General features: G+C 42.4%; 1 long non-coding RNA gene across 2 annotated transcripts in view; it reads left to right on the top strand.

The window, feature by feature from the left end:
* The window catches only part of LOC149919965 (uncharacterized), a 38485-nt gene extending 19603 nt beyond the window's left edge, over positions 1–18882 (top strand). Inside the window, exons 2-5 of one of the 2 annotated variants that reach the window (XR_016459650.1) lie at positions 4209–4374; positions 6644–6743; positions 14364–14424; positions 16897–18882. This is a non-coding gene — a long non-coding RNA (uncharacterized LOC149919965). Of the gene's footprint in view, positions 1–4208; positions 4375–6643; positions 6744–14363; positions 16655–16896 lie in introns of those variants that run through there. The other variant, XR_016459649.1, reaches the window with a different exon arrangement.
* The last annotated feature ends 35 nt before the right edge of the window (positions 18883–18917 follow it).

The raw sequence follows: 18917 nt of genomic DNA on the forward strand, positions 1-18917 counted from the left end.
CCTCACTGGCTTGCTGAAAGGTGAGTATTTTCTTGGGCTCAGTGCCATGAATATACAGCTGTACTGGTTCTCTGTGTTAGCATACAACACATCATATAGGCATGTCAGGTCTGGCATCCTGGAGATTGCTGTGCTCTGCTCCGTTGTGCCACATGAAAACAACTATTCAAGTACCAGGGGGAGCTGAAGGAATTTGTACTTGGACAGTCGGTTGGAGGATCAGGAGCTAAGCTACATCATGTGTGAGCTGATTTTTCCAAACAACTCTGAGTAAGCAGGCATGGGTCTTCTGCGTGGGCTTTGTGACTCTCTAAATAGCCTTTCTGGCCCTGTGCCTATGTTAGGTGGCAAATTTTGTTCTGGAAGTATCATTTTTTTCTGAGCTCACTTTTAGTAGCCATTTAATATGCTTTTCACGTTACGCTGTTAGTGATAGTACTACTGTATTATTCTATAATAGCAGATTTGCCTCTTGTCAATGAGGTAGTTAAATGCACGTGTCACTATATCAAATATTTAAACTTACATATGAAGTACAGTGCTGATTGAGACCTTGCTATAAAATTTGTTTTTTCTCACTTGCTGCATGCCCAGTGAGATAACAATCCAGATTCAAATAGTTTGAGTAGGCATGCATGAAAGGGAGTTTTGAAAGAAGAGATGCAAAATACGGGATGTAAAATCCTAGAAAACTACAATTGCTGAAATTATTTTTTTCTTTTAGGAATGGGTAGAGTGATTTACCCATTCCTACCCATTATCTACCCATTCTTTTAGGAATGGGTAGAGTTTGTGTTGAGGGAACATCACCCCATTATGAAACCTTTCCAGAAAATGAATGGCTAATCTTCTTTTAACGCTTCTAAGGAAAAATAATTCCAGGCTGAAGAACCTGTTTTTAATTCTGTGCCAGACAGAGATTTTCTACAGAAAACAATGACTGAAGATTTCTTGTGCACACACTGGAGAAATTGGTTATCATTTGGAGGATGGAACATGAGATCCACTGATCTGTTTTTCAGCTCTTTAGGCTATGATTTCTTCTTACCAACAAACTCAAATTCTCAAATGATTGTAGAATATAAAATAGTTAAGAGTCTGATTCTGAAAAATACTTAAGTACCTGTGTACCTCTCCTTGAAAACAGCTGACTTCAAGGAAGTGTGGTTCCAAATAGGGGTGGATTTCTATCTGTGCTTGGACACATTTCTGATTCAGGGCCTTGGGCTGATTTACATAGAACATTCAACTTAATTAATCCAAATTAACTTAAAGTATGAATTGAAAATGGATTAAGCTTTATACAAAGTGGAATTAAGACTACTTCAATTTTAAAAAGTCTTTACAGGGTTAAATGCACTTTAACTAATCTGCTTTAAATTAAGTCTTCAGTTAATTTGGATTAATTTTCCCAAGTGTCTTTGTGAAAACCAGCTCAGAGTTAGGATCCAGCCTGGGAAATAGTCACAGAAATGCTTTGTATTAGAGGAATTATTGCCATGCTTAAAGTTAAGGATGTGCATAATGTTTGGTATGCAGTAAGGTCAATGTTCTTTAGAGCCATGCCCATTTCTGCGGCATGCAGTGACTTGAAACCAATTTAAATGTCTCATTATGAATGAGTTTTCGCCGTGATTGATCAGTTTATGTAGTATCAGCAAAGAATGTGTAATCAGACTGTGTTCTGACTTCACTGTTTGAATACATGAACAAACACTTGGTGATGCAGACTATTGGTATCATCTCCAAGCTCATTCAAACCAAGCCTGGCAGCTATACTGCAATACTTGCCACATATTAATTTTGCATTTCTTTTGATGTTTGTGATGCTAGGATGTGTTGTTTCCACATGTTTACTAGTGATGTGTCCATTTAAAAAATAATCATTGTAATTTTGCACACACGTTCTTGGCACAATTGATGTATATTTGATATATATTGATACATATTAGTTCAACAGAAAGAATGAGGTCTGCTTCTGTTCAAGACAAATACAGAAAGTGTTTCTATTGAAACTATTGAGAACCAGCTTTGTCAGACCCTCCTTTTTTAGCTATTTCCAGCTGCAGAGGCAAATGACCCCAAGTATTACTTCAAATACCTAAGAGGCCACAGACCTACCCAAGTCTTCACAAGGTTATTGATACTGATGGATATCTGCCTATAAAGATATTAAGATGTTTCTGTTTATACTTTGTTTACAAAGACATATGTACGTACATATATGTGGTGCTTAGACTAATGAACAGTAAGTACTGTTTCAAAGGAAAGTTTTTTCAGGGTATGCCACAAAATATGAAGCTATTCTTTGAGACCCTGTATTGATAAGCCACTTAGTGCTGAAAAAATGTGGAGTGATATCCCACTTACAGGTGATACTAAAGAGATGATGATGTTTCTGAATTTCTAGAGCCTACTGAATTCCCACCCCACAACCCTGTAGGACATACGTATTTAACTTGACTTACTTAAATGGAATTACACAAGGCTACAATTTGCCACATTACTTCCTTTAGAAAGCCTGAAATGCTCACAGACGTCAGCCTCCTTGTTTTTCTCTCTCTAAGTGAGAAACAGTTTTACTCTTGTGGATTTTGAAGGCCTTTTATGAAATTGATGGTATAGAGGAAAGATTATTTTTATAAAGCCAGGGTCCCTTGTGTTGCTCCAGTTTTGATTACTCCCTGTGTTTTGAGACAGGCTTCATGGTGAGTGACTCGTTTAAATGCTACCTTGTATTTTAGTATTTCATTTGTTGCCTTTAAAGGAAGGGAGATGTCCATAGGAACTGCTATTAACATCCTTTACTGTGCTCCTGAAGGTTGCCTTCCATAAGAGAGATTATTGATTGTGACTCTTTGAAGGAGAATTGGCCAAAAAATAATCCTTCTTGACAAGCTTTCTGCTCGGGATAGGAGCTGAGAGGGGGCAGTTTAACAAAAATAGCAAAAACAGTTATAAGTGAATCAGAATTTATTTCAGTCTCACGAAGGAGTTTCGGGGATTACACGGTTCTCATATCACCTTGCTGTGCAAAGGCTGCTTCCTGCTGCAGGGCAGTGTAGGAAAAGCTGCTTCTATTCATATGAGGAGACTTTTGCATCAGCAAATGAACAATATCACAGCTCTAATGCTCTAGCCTTTCAGTAGCTTGACACGGGAAAGAAGGAATTAGAGCAGTGTGTTAAAGGACGAGGTCTGCTTTCTTGAATCTCAAACGGCAGAATAGGCCTGTGAAGCAATGTGCAGAGCACGATGTTCATTTTCATATGTCAGTACGTGTCTGCTCTGGAGACTGTCTTTCAGGATCATTTAGATAAAAGATTGTAGTCAGAGCTCTTCCTTCAAAAACACATGCTAAAAATAGTGGCAGGTACAAGAGGGTTTTTCTTCAAAGGACACAGTTAGAGATTGCTAGAGCAGTGAACAAAGCTGGTTCTCTTGAGACAAGGAGATACAGCATCCTAATTTCTCAACACAGTGTGTATTTATGGAATAGCAAAATCGGAAGGCACTGTGGAATTAAAACTCTGACCTCTGGATTCAGGAAAAGGCTGGTCCTGCAGTAAGTAAGCATGGTGCTGGTGGTTTCCACAAGCTTATAAACAGCGCTTCACATCTTAACCTTCTTCCCTCTGTCCCTTGCAAATATATGCCATGGATATATACACAACATATCACAAGCTATTTTAAGTCTTTCGTGACACCAGCAGAGAGGAGGAGGAAGAAGTTTGGGCAAATGTGGAGGTGTATTTTATTCAAATTCAGTTTATATAGCTCCTGTGAGAATTACATGCTGCTGTGAAGAGTGGACAACTCAGAACACCACTCCGAAGCCCTGGGAAAGGTTCATCTCTACATTTGACTCCATGGTCCTGTACTGGTGAATGTGGCACCACTGGAGGACTGTACTGCGGGAACCATTGCTTTCCCAGAGCAGATCACAAAAAGGTCTGCAGTGATAAGCTGTTGTTTGTAGGCACTGAGGCACTTGGGCTTCAGAATTCGGAGCAATGATCCTCTCGGTGCAGAAAACAGAGAGTGTGGGCTCCGTCCATCATCCTCCTGTGTAAGGATGGGTTTCCAGGAGTTCCCTGAGTGATACCAAGAGATTCATAACTCAGAGAGCTTGAGAGATAAGATGGGTGGCATCTTCTTTGTAAGCAAGCATTTTTTACCAGGATTGTGTACTATTTACTTTATCACAGATTCCTCTGAAGCAGTTTTTTATGAAGAAGCATTTGTATGGACACCCGAGTTATAGATAAGAAACTGTGTGGTGAACGTCACTGGGTAGTCAACACAAAAATGATTCATTCCCACAGCATTGGCAGAGATTTCCAAGCCCAGGCCCAAGCACAGAGGTTTTTTAAGGTAAATATCTGCTTCTCACTTGTGTTGAGCTTGGTTAATGTTTATCCTCACTCTGCACTGGAGCACAATGGGGGGAAGCGGATGCTATGCATGTATCTGAGCACTTCTTATTCTGGGCATACCAAATTAATGTTAGTAATGACAGTTTACTTCCAGCAAAGCTTCAGTGTGCTATTGTGTGTCTGTTCTTTTTCAGGAAGTGCCTGCTTCACCTGCCCTAACGCAATTAATTTTTAAGTTATGATTTATGAATTTTTTAATCTTATTTCTTTCTTATTCTTCACTACATTCCCCACTTATTCCTTCAGTAACTCGTAGTGTTTTTCTGTAAAGGCCATTTTATTTCAGAAAAATAGCCCCAGAGCCCTGTCCTGTTTAAACTTTTTCCTCTCCATGATGATTTTCTACTTTTCAGCCTTATTGAAGAGAGTGGGAAGTCTGTTACAAGACTAAAAGGAAAGGCTCATTCAGCAAATCAAATTTGAGAAAGTCAGTATGTAACTGTAGTAGCTAGGGTTTCCTCCCAGATTCACGGTAAGAGGTAAGAATACCAAGTATTGTTGTAGCTTGGTTAGGGAGCTAAGTCTTCAAGAGGGAATAAGCAAACATGTCAGATATTACTGACTGTAATTTTGCCTTCTGGTCTAAGTACAGGTCACTTGTGGTTTTCTCCTTATCCCATTTTCTATAAATGCGTAATTCATCAAGAAATTCTTCTTAGACTTTTCTCAGCTGCAGTAACTTCCTTTTGTGCTGGCTTTTCTCCAACACCTTGTTAAGCATTCAGTGTTTGTGGCACAGCGACTGTATCTATGTTGTCACATGGATTTACTATTAGAAGTCATAGAAACATAGAATCACAAAGGCTGGAAGAAATCTCTAAGATCACCAACCAGCAGCCCATCACACCATGCCCACTGCCACGTCCCTCAGTGCCACATCCAAATGGTTGTTCAACACCTCCAGGGATGTGATTCCACCACCTCCCTGGGCAGCCTGAGCCACTGCCTCACTGCTCTTTTCTTGCATAGCATGAATTTCTTGTATAGCACAAGTACTTCCTATCAAAACATCTGTCTGTGAACAAGACAATGACAAGATATGTTATAGAAAGAAGAAAGACTTTCTTTCGGTGAAGATTTCTGTGTGATTTTTTTTTTTTCTCAAAAATATATTTGAGACTTTCAATCACTGGCAATGAAATTATAATCTACTTGTCTCTTAAAATAAAGAATAGAACAACCCCCTTTTTTACCTTCCTCTAACAGATCTAGTCTCTTTTCATATACTTTTCCTGAAAAGAAGGTATTGCTTCAACATTTCTGATATTCGGGAGTGTTCCCCTAGAGCTACTTCAGAGTGCTTATGATAAAACTAATACTAGAATTATACTGACATATTGGAGGAGCAAGTAGTGAATATCAGGTATGCAGCTATTAAATTTTAGAATTATTGCGTGTACATTGTATGACAATATTGTATGACAATATGATAACAATATATTGTATAGCAGTTGTTATATATATATTGCTATGTCATTTTACTACATTTACACAAGATTTGTGTAGAGATGATAATACCTATTTTATCCTTGGATTTTCATCCTCTTTGTGTATCACATATTGTGCAAACCCTGCTTCTCCCTGTTGTCATTTATACTTGGTATTAAATATAATCCTGACTTCACTGTAAATTTTTTTGCTCAACTTTATTCACGTGTTTAAAATCTGTTTCCATTTAGACTCAGGAGGAAAGCTGAACTAAAATTAGTTTCTTAGTTTTAGGACTGGACCAGGCTGCCCAGAGAAGCTGTGGTGCCCCATCCCTGGAGGCGCTCAAGGCCAGGTTGGATGGGGCCCTGAGCAGCCATGGCAGGAGTTGGAGTGGGTGGGCTTTGGGGTCCCCTCCATCCCAAATCATTCTGTGCTTCTATGAAAATATTTCAAATTGAATTGTTCAATTTCAAAATGTGTTTTTGGAGATTTGGAGTTGTGGGTCTGAGTGGCCTGGTTTGCACTTGGTGAAGGAAAAGGACCCAATGACACCTGTATCACTGTGACATTGATATCACTCTGCCCATCAAGTTGTGGTTCCCCATGGGACATGCAGATCAGGTATCAGACGTGCAGAGTTTTTGTTCCATGCTGTGCTCTCAGCTGTGTGTGCAGACTGAGTCTAAAGGAAATGGTCACAATGTAAGCCAGTTCTGTGCCATCAGCATTGCCAGAGGGACATGTTTCTCTCATCTTGCTTTCCTTCTGCTTCACAGGATCACAGAATCACAGAATTGTAGGGGTTGGAAGGGACCTCCAGAGATCATCGAGTCCAACCCCCCTGCCAAAGCAGGTTCCCTACACCAGGTCGCACAGGTAGGCGTCCAGGCGGGTCTTGAATATCTCCAGAGAAGGAGACTCCACAGCCTCTGTCACTTGGCAGTTGTGGAGCTTAGATGGGTGTTCCACAGAAGCAGAGGGAATTGGAGATGCAGGCTGTGCTCCTCATCTGGGCCCATGTTCTTCCTGAAGGACAGGAAGCAGAGAAAGGGAAAAGCCTCCCAGAGAAGCAACAGTAAGGAACTGCCTTAGAAAGCAAACTCTCTGAAGTTTGGAAGTTTAGCAAATATTTGTTTTTGTATCTTGAGGCCAATGATGTTTAAAATGCTTTTCTTATCCTGAGGCCAAAGATGTTTGTGCTTTGATTTAAGCATTCATTCTAGTCTGTATTTAAGCCACTACAGAGTAAACTATCACACAAGCAGGGCTCTTGGAAATGCTCATGTGTATCCACCCTCTGGCTTCTATTTTATCACAGGCAACAAAGGATTGAAATTTAATATCAGATAAGCTGCAGAACTGGCCCAGGGGGTTAGTGTTGTCATCTGGGTTCTGAGTGCTGGTTTCAAGATTTCATGGGGTGGTAAAGGACTTGGTCCAGCATGTTCCTCAAAGGCTCAGAAAGCCCAACCCACCACCCTGCCACAGCCAAAGAGCAGCACAGATAGGCTCCATAGGGAGCCTCCTCCTGACCGCCACAGCTTGGGCAGATTGCTGTAAAGGGAAGCCTTTGGGAAAAACAAGCCTTTTCCAGCCAGATGGAACCTATCAAACAGCAACGAGTTTGGCTCTTCCACTGTGTCCTGCTGGAAACCTGAAAGCCGAGAAGATTCATTTCCCATGCGCAGCCCATCTGCCTTTCTGAGGAGCTCTAGAGCATGAATGCGGGCTGCAGCCTGTGAGATGCTTTGGGGTTTATTGGCCTTAAAGAAATCCCACTGACTTCAGCTGTGATGCCAAGTTAGTGCTGTACTCTCAAAACCTTTTGCAGATCTATCTCTGCATTCCTGAGATGGTAGCCTGGTCTAAAGGTTGTAATACGTGTGTGTCAAAAGTGAAGTGTTTTATAGGGCATCTAGCACCACTAATGGTGTGATTGAGTGTCTTCCTCTATCACGAAATGCTTATTTGTGAAACAGACAATATTTAGCTACATCAGAGAGTGGGTTTGTAAAACCAATCATATTCATCATAGAATCATAAGGTTGGAAAAGACCAGTAAGGTCATCTAGTCCAACCATTAAGCTAGAGAGTGGTTTGGTGAGGATGATAAAATATCCACAAGCATTGCAGAATCTTTAAAAAGAAAGCTTGTACTTTTCCTGATTAAGCTGCATGTTCACATTTTTTTTAATCCAAAAAAGCTATCAATTCTGTACTACAGTTGTCAGAGCTTTATTACAAGGGAAGGCTAAGTTTCTCTTTTGTGATAGTTTGTTCATAGGTGATAAGGAGAATATGGGAGGAGGCAAGGGTTGCCTCGTGGTAAGATCTTTGTCCAAAAGTGCCCACTTTCTCTCCACTCCCTCTGAAATTACTGATCTAACTTTTTGAATTAAATTAGTATTAGAGTAGATGTAGTCATTCTTTGACCTCATTAGCACTGAAAAGTTCCACAAGTAACTATGCCAGTTGTGAGATTCACCACTGTCATTCTATCTGTAAAAATATGGTTGTAGGTGTAATTGTATCTGAATGTGGCATCACTGTTCCATGTCTCCTAAGGGAACATCTATATCAGAACAAACCACATCCGAATTGCAACACAATTCTCCAGCAAGTGAAACTTACTGCTTTTCAAGTCTCTCGCATGAACATAGGAAGGTTGGAAGCAAAAGGAAGCATCATGCATTGGTGCAGCTCTTTGCCATCACAGAACTGACATTAGGAGTTACACCACTGACACTGTATCTCTTTAAAACTCAAGCTGTAAATCTCAGCTGGTTTTATACTACTTGTAATTATCATAGATTAACCTTTAAATGGTTTTTAAATGTTTCATACCAATAAATGTTTAAGCAATTGCTGACTTAAATTAAATGGATACCAGCCATTCATGAACTGGATTAGGAAGTACCTGTACTGGCTAGAAAAGGTGATTTTTGGTTCTTTTAGACCACTGATCAAGATTCATTTGTGAGCCACAATCAGACATGATGCCTTTAAAAAGCAGGCAAATGCAAATGTAGCACCAACCGTCCCAAGCATTCAGGCTGAGCACTTGAGCAGCTGGATGAATTGAGCAGCTATTTTTGAGCACATGCACCAGCTGTAGGCGTGCTGCTGTCTGCGTGAATTTGGAGACTGCTGACATAACCAGCAGAGGAGAAAATAACGGGCTGTGGAGCCAGCTCACTAGGAGATGAAGAAAAGGGAAGGCACGCATTACATCCCCTTTCTTTACTGGTGCCAGTTTTCAGTGTCTGCATGTTCAGTCTATCTGTATATGCTCTATGAAGTGTCATTTTGAAGATTTCCCTTGCTATCTGTTCCTGTAGCCGTATTTTTTCTTTTATGGTGTTATGGTTCTGCTTCTCTTCATTTCTCCTGACTGCCCCACAGTGTTCTCATGTGTCCCAGTCGCATGGTTTGGAAGTTGCATCTGTTGCCTGTGAAAACTAGGGATCACAGGATCTGTCCTGTGCTGAAAGATGAATTTGGCAAGTACCTGGCCAACAGAACACTTGTCCAGTGTTCAGGAATCATACACACCATTTTAGGGCACTATTACAATGTTCAAATACCAGTTGCTGTGGTTTTACTTAGCCTCAGTCACTTAGGTGCAATTCAGAGACATTACTTGGTCTTCCAGTACCTACAGTCCAGAGGTTCTGAATGTAAGGAGGTCACTGCAGTCTCAACTACCAGCAAATACATTTATAGCTTATGTCTAAGAAGAGTTTCCTTTTTTGCCTACAATTATTTGAAGGCTGTAAGCCGACTCCAACACCTACAGTGAGCTGATTCAAATCAAGATTTAAGCCAGCAAGCAGAAAATCTTGGTTCAAATAATTGATTTCATCTTTTTTGCAGTTGCAAGTTATGCTAGCTATATTTTTAATGAAAAATTAGCTTTCATGGTTTGCTAACCATAAAAACACATCTATTTATAACAAGAGACAGTACTCTGCGAGATCTACCACTTGTTAAACAAAGGTGCTTATCTGTGTATATTTATTATGTTGATAAATTAAGAATCACATTAGCGGAATCTTAACTTTGTCATATATATAAGTTGGAAAATGGAGGATGGTTCGTTTGTTTATAAACTCTTATGTGGCAGGCTCTGTGGTCCTTGCCCATCTCTTAGAACACTGCCCAATGCATTTCTTGTGACTCATAAGCTAATTTTTCAAAACAGAATAATTTACTCCATTGCTATCCAAGCACTTTGAATAGACATGCACTTCTTCAGCAAAGATCTCTAGAAATGTTTCTCAGTCTGCAGCTGAGCACAACCTGTGTCTGGATAGGAACTCATAAGGCTGAGAGCCATCTCCAGCAGGAATATTATGCCTCCTCAACATTTTTTCCCTCTGTGTAACAATGTAAAGAAGTGGATGGAGGTCACAGTGACACATAAGTTGAGGCACAGGGCATTTCCCAGGGAATTAATGGCTGGCTGGGGTTAATGGCCCTCTGCTTTGCTTTGGGCCATCAACTCTCCCAGCTACTCATTAATCCCTAGGAAATGCCCTGTGACTCAACTGTTATTGCCTAAGTGGTTAGCATGAATCAACAATATTCCGCATCTGCTCTAGGTATTTAAGACAAGAATGGAAGGTAATAAATGTGCTTTTATTATGAAAATCTGCTGTATTTGCATCCAGAAATCTTTACTTCTCCCTCTTAACATTGATCAAATGTACTGAAAAAGGATTCCTCGTCAGCAAAGCGATGTCAGAGGCTGGCAGGATACAGACAAAATGACTCACCTGCTCACTCCAAGGTCTTTTCACTTCAGTTTTCTGTCCCCTGCAGCCCATTAGCAGGTTGTTTTATGCCTCCGCCTGAGTGGGTTTTAGAACATGGACAGTTCTTCACGTTAACTAGTAGGAAGTCACTTAGCCAGCAACTGAGTGTTATGTTCTAGGCAGGGGTTGTTGAGCAAGATCCCCCTTACACCATCTGTCTGCTTTTTTGTTGGACAGGTGTGGAAGTATGAGGGCATTACCAGAAAACTCTTGTGAGACAAGTCAAAGAGAAGATGAGGAGTGATATGCCACTCTGCCCAAGTGTCTTTGCTGCAAGCAAGGAAATGATCTGAATAGGTGTGATCAAGGCTCTGAGTTGTTTGTAGAGTGGATAATATATAGGCAGAAGAAAAGACATGATCCATCTTCATTGGGGAAAACTTTACATGTTGGCTTTTCACCTGTCATTTATTCATCACAATTTTGAGTTGTACATTGCAGCTGATGGACATAACACACCCTGAGCTCCACTGTAAAATGCAGTTCCTTCTGCCTGTGTGTACTGAGTTCAAAACCTTATGCATGCATATACTAATTTTGGTATGTTCAGTTTCTGTATATAACTTATCATGACATGAAATTCTGTAATGTTACTATGGAAGAGCTCAAAACCTTTTGGTTTTGATTAAATGAGAATACCAGTGTGTGAACAGGCTAAAGAGGAAAGCAGCACTTCAGTCTGAATAAACACATGGTCAAAATGTCTGGTCTACCTAGGTCTGGTAGGATATTCCTGACCTCCAAATAGAGAACCTACAAGCCCAACCTGAGCTGCCATTTGGCTCACAGTCTCTTTCCCCAACCTGCTGTACACCTTCCAAGAGCTCTGTAGCACACAACAGGACCTCCAGAATTCCCATGTCATCAGCAGACCCTATTGTCCCATTGACTAACAGGCTGTAAAGCCAGAAGGGAATCCCACAGATTCCCTTTGGTGGGAAGCTGCAGCTGGCCTCCTATGAAGAAGGCAGGGATAGCCTCAGGCCCACTATGATCCTTGTAGCAGGAATGGAGCTAACCATAGCACTTGCACTGTTGCTTGGCTCTTTGAAGTTCGAGTCAGTAAGTCTTCCAATCCCCTGCAAGTCCTGCTCTACTGTTGGTTGGGACTGCTAGGCAAGAAAATGTGTTCAGCAACCAGCCACCTCTGAACCCAGGACCAACCATAATGCACATAGGTGTGCTGTCTCCAGGCACTCCATTATCCCTGAACTGACTGGTAGCATGCTTCAAAGGAACAAAGCAGATGGAGCTGACTCAATTCCAGACCAGAGGCAGACTAGCTTCATCTGAATGTACATCAGAAAGTTCAGAGGAGGCTAGTTATGCACAGATGAGTGCCAGAAAAATTGTTCACAGATGTGTTCTGATCAACCTCCAAAGATCCATTCTGGGGTAAAGGCTGAGTGATGCAGATACCTGCTAAGTAAGAGTGCAAAGCAGACACCAGATCTACATGCTTTCAACAAGGATTTGGACATTTTGTTCCCAACATACTGGGAACAGCTGCCCAATGTTTTTCTCTCCAGACCAATTGATTGTCTGTCTGAGCACCCACAGATCAAATATTACATTATTTTTTTTTCAATTTGGAGGTTGATCTAGGAGAACAGCAAGGCTTTCTACTTTTCTGGGAAATTCCAAGCCTAGATTTCAGATAGATCCTATGACAAAGTGCTCTCTGTCCAATGCTTTGTGCCACTTCTGTGGAGGTCTGCAAGGTCACCAGGCCTCAGGAAATGCTCTTCTTTGGAGGACAGCCACACATTATGAATTGCATCATGGTCCAGGCTTCTATCTCTGCGAACCTAATGCACCTAAACCTCTTGAAGGTTTCAGGAGCCACCTATGAATTCTCTGATACTCCTACAACCTATAGCAGAAGAGGCAGTTGGGAAAGGAGGAGAGTGAAGCCAAGGACTTACATAAACAGGGAGGAAGCTGGATTCTCACAGAAGGAATATTGGACTAATATCTTAGCAGAATTTGTCTCAGATACAACTTTGATATTAGGCAGTGATCTCCCAAATTAAAAGATTATTGCTGTTACAAAACATGCAGCACCATGTCCCTGTTACCACGTTTTTCAGTGTGTTCACAAAAAGCAAGCTTGGTGAACTCTGTGAAAATCAGAAATTCAATACTATTCTGTAGTCCAAAATTTTCTCCAATCACTGGGATGCACTATCCACCACCCTGTTGGGAGTCTGGTGGTACCTTCTTCATTTATCTAGTATCCTCAGCTTTTCCGCCAGCACAGTGGCGGAAAAGTCCACCTTCCAGTCCACCTTCTATAGTTCTTTTCAGTAATAGAATCACAGAATCACAGAATCATTAAGATTGGAAATTACCTCTAAGACCACCCAGTCCAACCAGCAGCCCATCACACCATGCCCACTGCCCATGTCCCTCAGTGCCACATTCACAAGATCCTGGAACATCTTCAGGGATGGTGTCTCCACCACCTGCCTGCAGCCTGTGCCACTGCCTCACTGCTCTTTTGTTTCCTAATATTCAACCTGAACCTCCTCTGGTGCAATTTGAGGACATTCCCTCACATTCTATTGCTGTTCCCTGGTAAAATTTCAATATTGAGTTTCAATAGTTAAAAGTGTGGGTATATATGTTTTGAGGAGACAGTTCCAGGACAAATCATAGAAGGCACTGATTGTTATTAGTTCACTGAGTTTACCACTTTTCCTCTCTGCTCCCTTATATAAACATCAATACTTTACCTTCTCTTTCATATCGGAACATGAGTACTCTCATTTCTTAACAATAAATTATTTAAAGTTTCTCTACAGTCAGCACTTTCACTAACCTAACAAAATATACTTTTCTCTCAAAATTGTTCCTTTGCCCTGTGCTCCCGAGCTCCAGCTCTTAAATGAAAATGAATGAACAGAATTCAACGGATTGTGGAGTTGAATTTTACTACAAGACTTAGACCGACACATACATGATTTTTACATCTGGAAAAGCATGGGTTTTTGCTTTTTTAATATCAGTTGCATAATGGGATGTGATTAACTATTCTATTTCTATGCTGGGCTGAGATACATTTTTGAAATTTTTTAAGGTGGAAAAACAGATGAGCTAGATGATCTTAGTGGTCTTTTCCAACCTTAGTGATTCTAAGATTCTATGAAAATATAGGGGACTAAAATGTAACAACTGATGACATATACAGCAAATCAGAACACATATCGGAATATGAGGGTTAAAAAAGTCATGCTATTTAGAGATGCACTGAGTGAATATTGATGCTACGCTACAGACACATTGCCCAAACTTTGCTGATGGGCTCAGAGTCCAATAATGCAAATTCTCAGATTGCAGTGGTAACAACTTCTTCAACAGATAGACCTCCATGTAAAAGGAAGAAATGTCAAGGAGACAGATTTGGGTTTCTGTTTATTTTATAAAAGCTAGGAAAACATGTTTCCACAGAAGCTGTGTGAGTTTCATTGTCATGCAGGCTTTTCCAGCTATTGCTGCTTGGCCACCCTGCCAGTGCTGATCAACACTGAATGCATGTTCAATATTTAAAGGAAAAAAAGAACCACTTTACTCTGAAATTTGAAATGACATCTTTCCTTCTCTTTTCTTTTGTAAAATCATAATATTGCTGTTTGCTTTTCCCAGCTAATGCTGCCTAAAACACACTGTTTCTACCCAGCAGGACAAATACAGCCTTGTGTAAGTGACTGAACCAGAAGTTGTGGAGACTAGCTTCAGGGAAGGTAAGACTGTACTGGGCCAGGGATCTGAAGTAAAAAAAAAACAACAAAAAAGGTCTTTTTAAGGCAGTGGCCATCACCTGCTGCCAGCATGTCATACAGGCACATACACAGCAGGGGCAAGGACAAGTGAAGCAAAAGAGAAAGGATGAGAACGAGAGGGGTGAAAGAGAGTGTGAGCATCAGGCAGATATGATCTGGAAGGGTGCTGCTAGAGAGGCAGCTGGCCTCAACCTGCTGTCTGAGAAAGGTCGAGGATGAAGGAGGCACAGAGAAATTACAGGGAGGCAGGCAAGAACAGAACGTGTCATCGGATGTGGAGAAAGATGGGCTCTGCGGAGCTAATTCTTTGTCTGCAAATACAAGGAAATGGAAACACGCCGTGAAGGGGGATGCAAAAACAAACAAACAAAAAAAGAAAACCTCACAACTGTGTCAGATGTGAACAGGTGAATGACCTGCTCAGCCTGGTGGCTGAGATGAAGGATGAAGTGGGGAGGTTGAGACTATCAGGGAGTGCACCGGTGGATGCATTCCTTGAGAGAGAGGAAACAGGTTGAGATCCCAGGTAAATAGGAGAATCCCCTAACCTCTTGTTACTAGGCAGTAGGGGGCACCTCAGAAACTGGGGGGGAATGGAAGTAGGTCCCTGCTTGAGGAAGCAGGCAAATCCGCTCCTGACCTCCCCCATCTTCCCAGTTACCCTTGCAGAACAGGTATGGGGTCCTGCAGGAGCAACTGGCTGTTGAAGAGGTGGATAGGCAACCTGCTCCAGAGGTCTTACCTCAATCCTATAGGCCTTCCAGCAATATGACCACCTCTTCCACAAGGAAGAAGTGTTCTAGTTGTTGGTGACTCATTCCTGAAGGGAACACAGGGTCCAGTATGCAGAGTTGACCCTCATCATGGGTAAGCCTGCATTGTACCTTGAGCCTGGATCAGGGATATCACCAGGATACTTCCCTACCCTGCTGCACCTGACAGACTACTACCAACTGCTGATCTTCGAGACAGGTGGGGAGGAAGCTGTATCCCAAAGTCTGAGGGGAATGAAGGGAGACTTCAAGGCCTTGGAACAGCTGCTGAAAGAGCAACGTGGGATGGAATGGAAGAGTCCAGTTCATAAATGCCTGGCTACGAGGCAGGGCTTTGGGTTCTCCAATAATGGCTGGTTTTATAAGAAATCAGACCTGACAGTAATACATGGGAGAGGTTTATCTCACAGTGGCAAAAGGGTTCTGGGACAGGAATTAGCAGGGCTCATTCAGGGAGCTTTAAACTAGATCTGAAGGGGGATAGGGTTGTAGATAGACTTGCACTGGTGGGGCAGCACTCTAGAACTGATGAAGATCAGGAACCCTCCCACCCTCCTAGGCTGAAATCAGCATGCTCAGCTCACTCCCTGAAGTGCCTGTACACCAAAGCACACACCATGGGGAATAAACAGGAGGAGTTAGAAATCCATGTTCAGGCAGGAGATTGTGATCTGGTGACAATTACAGAGACATGGTGGGACAGCTCACAGGACTGGAATGTGGTCATGGATGGGTGTGTCCTTCTCAGGAAAGACAGGCCAGCAAGGAGAGGTGGTGAAGTTGCTCTTTATGTGGGAGAGCAACTAGAATGCATTGTGTGCTGTCCAGGGGCGGTTGAGAAGTGAATTAAGAGTTTGTGGGTGAGAATTAAGGGGCAGGCTGCCACGGGTGATACTGCAGTGGATGTCTATTACAGGCCACCAAATCAGGACGAGGAAGTTGATGAGGCCTTCTACAGGCAGCTGATAGCAGCCTTGCAATTACAGGCACTGGCTATCATGGAGGATTTTAATGACCCTAATATTTGCTGGAAGGCCTACACAGGCAGGAGTTTCCTCCAGCACACTGATGATAATTTCCTGATGCAAACTGGATGAGCCAACTAAGACAGGAGCACTGCTGGATCTTATTCTCACTAACAAGGAAAGTCTGGTTGAAGCAGTGAAGGTTGAGGGCAGCCTTAGTTGCAGCAACCGTCAGATGGAGGAGTTCAGGATCTCATGTGGCAGGAACAGAAACAAGCAGAATCACAGCCGTGGACTTCAGTAGGGCCAACTTTGGCCTTTTCAAGCAATTGGTAAGGGAAAACCAATGGAACAGGGTAATTGAAGGTAAAGGGGCCCATGTTAGTTGGGTAGAATTTAAGGTGTGCATCTTCCAAACTCAAGATCAGAACATCCCAGCAGCTAGGAAGTCAAGAAAGGGAGTCAGGAGACAGCAGCTATTAAAATGAAGACATGGTAAAAAGAAATACTCTTTTCACTACTTAGCCAGGATTCTGGCATTAAAAATAAATAATACAATTTCTTTTTAGCTTAGTTGTCTTTTCATTCTTCTCTTTGCTCCACTTAAAACTCTCTTATTCTCCTCCGCATCTCACTAGAAAAAGGAAAGTCGCATGTTGTGAATGAGTAATTTGTAATTTGTGCCTCAAACACAGCTTGAGAGGAAAAAAGAAAAACTGCTTCCTCCAGAGATCCCTCTGACAGAGGCAAGCTACAACTGGGACCGCAGCAACAGCAAAGGCAGGAATGCCGATACCTGTCTGTGGGCCCAAGCAGCCGGGAGAAGTTGTCAATTACGACCTCTTGGTGACAGCGGATGAGGATGACCACCGCCTGGCACAGGAAGGGCATAAATGTGCTCTGCTGCGTGGATGATGTGCAGCTGCGCAGGATGTGGAGGATTGGTAGCACCTGAAAGAGGAAGGGGAGAAAGAACGACTTGCTGCATCCTTGATTCTGCAGGGCCTGACCATGGACATTCGGCACACGAGCAGTGCCTGCTCCCTTGACATGCTGCCAAGGCCTAAGCCTAAATTTCACACCAGTCACCCTGTGAGTGCATTGATAGAAGCTTGCTGATGACACAAAACTGGGAGCAGTGGTTGACACACTAGAAGGCTGTGCTGCCACCCATTGACACCTTGACAGGCTGGAGAGTTGGGCAGGGAGAAATGTAATGAAATACAACAAGGGCAAGCATAGAGACTTGTGTCTAGGCAAGAACAATGCCAGGTACCAGTATACATTGGAGAGCAATACAGGGGAAAAGGACCTGGGGGTCCTGGTAAACAGAAGGGTGACCATGAGCCAGCACTGCAAGAAGGCCAATGGCATCCTGGGGCGTACAAGAAGGAACGTGGTTAGTAGATGAAAAGAGGTTCTCCTCCCCCTCTACTCTGCACTGGTGAGACTCCATCTGGAGTATTGTGTCCAGTCCTGGGCCCTTCCTTTCAAGAAGGACAGGAAACTGATTGAGAGAGTCCAGCGCAGAGCCACAAGGATGATGAAGGGACTGGAGCATCTCCCTTATGAGGAAAGGCTGAGCGAGCTGGGTGTCTTTAGCTTGGAGAGGAGGAGACTGAGATGTGGCTTCATTAATATTTATGCAAAGGGTGTGCATCAGGAGGATGGAGCCAGGTTCTTCTCAGTGACATTCAGTGATAGGACAAAGGATAATGGGTGCAAGCTGGAACACAGGAGGTTCCACAAAAATATGAGGAAAAACTTCTTCATGGTGAGGTAACAGAACACTGGAATGGGCTGCCCAGAGAGACCGTGGGGTCTTTATCATGGTTTTGTGATTTTTGGTTTTTGGTATTCCACATCATAACATCATGTAGGGCACTGGGAGTTTAACTGTTAATGCTCAAGTTCTGGGTACCTGCCCGGAAGAGAAGAACTACATTCCCCAAGGGGCTTTGTGGTCACAGAGAGGAGATATAACTCCTGGCAAGGTCACCTGGACTGCGCACCTCACCTCAGCGTTTTGGTGAGGCCTATCCACCTTTCGGACATTCTCTCTCTCATTATATTTGATTGATTAGCTTCAATTCTAATTATATTGTATTATGTGTGTTATCTTGCATTCCAAAAATATATTTAGTAAATTAGTTTGTTTCTCCTCAGATCGTTGCCACTGTTTTTAATTACCTTGGGGTCCCCTGTTCCCTTTTTCCGGAGGCGCGGATTTTGCGAAATCCCTCCACCCCGCTAGTCACAGAACTGGGCTGAACCAGCCCATAAACCATTGACAGTCTTCTTCTCTGGAGACATTCAAAACCTGCTTGGACGTGTTCCTGTGTGACCTAATCAAGGCACTGCTGCTAAGGCAGGGGGATTAGACTAGATGATCTTTCAAGGTTCCTTCCAAACCCTGACATTTGGTGATCCTGTGATTCAGCAAGTGGTATGCAGAAGAGACAGCAGCTATTAAAATGAAGACATGGGGAAAAAATAATCTTTACTTCTTAGCCAGGATTCTGGCATTTAATTTTTTAAAATAAATAATACATTATTAAGCTCTTCCCTTTTCTCTTCTCTTCTCTTCTCTTCTCTTCTCTTCTCTTCTCTTCTCTTCTCTTCTCTTCTCTTCTCTCCTCTCCTCTCCTCTCCTCTCCTCTCCTCTCCTCTCCTCTCCTCTCCTCTCCTCTCCTCTCCTCTCCTCTCCTCTCCTCTC

Source organism: Phasianus colchicus, chromosome 1, assembly GCF_987193195.1.
Source record: "Phasianus colchicus chromosome 1, bPhaCol1.hap1.1, whole genome shotgun sequence".
NCBI lineage: Eukaryota > Metazoa > Chordata > Aves > Galliformes > Phasianidae > Phasianus > Phasianus colchicus.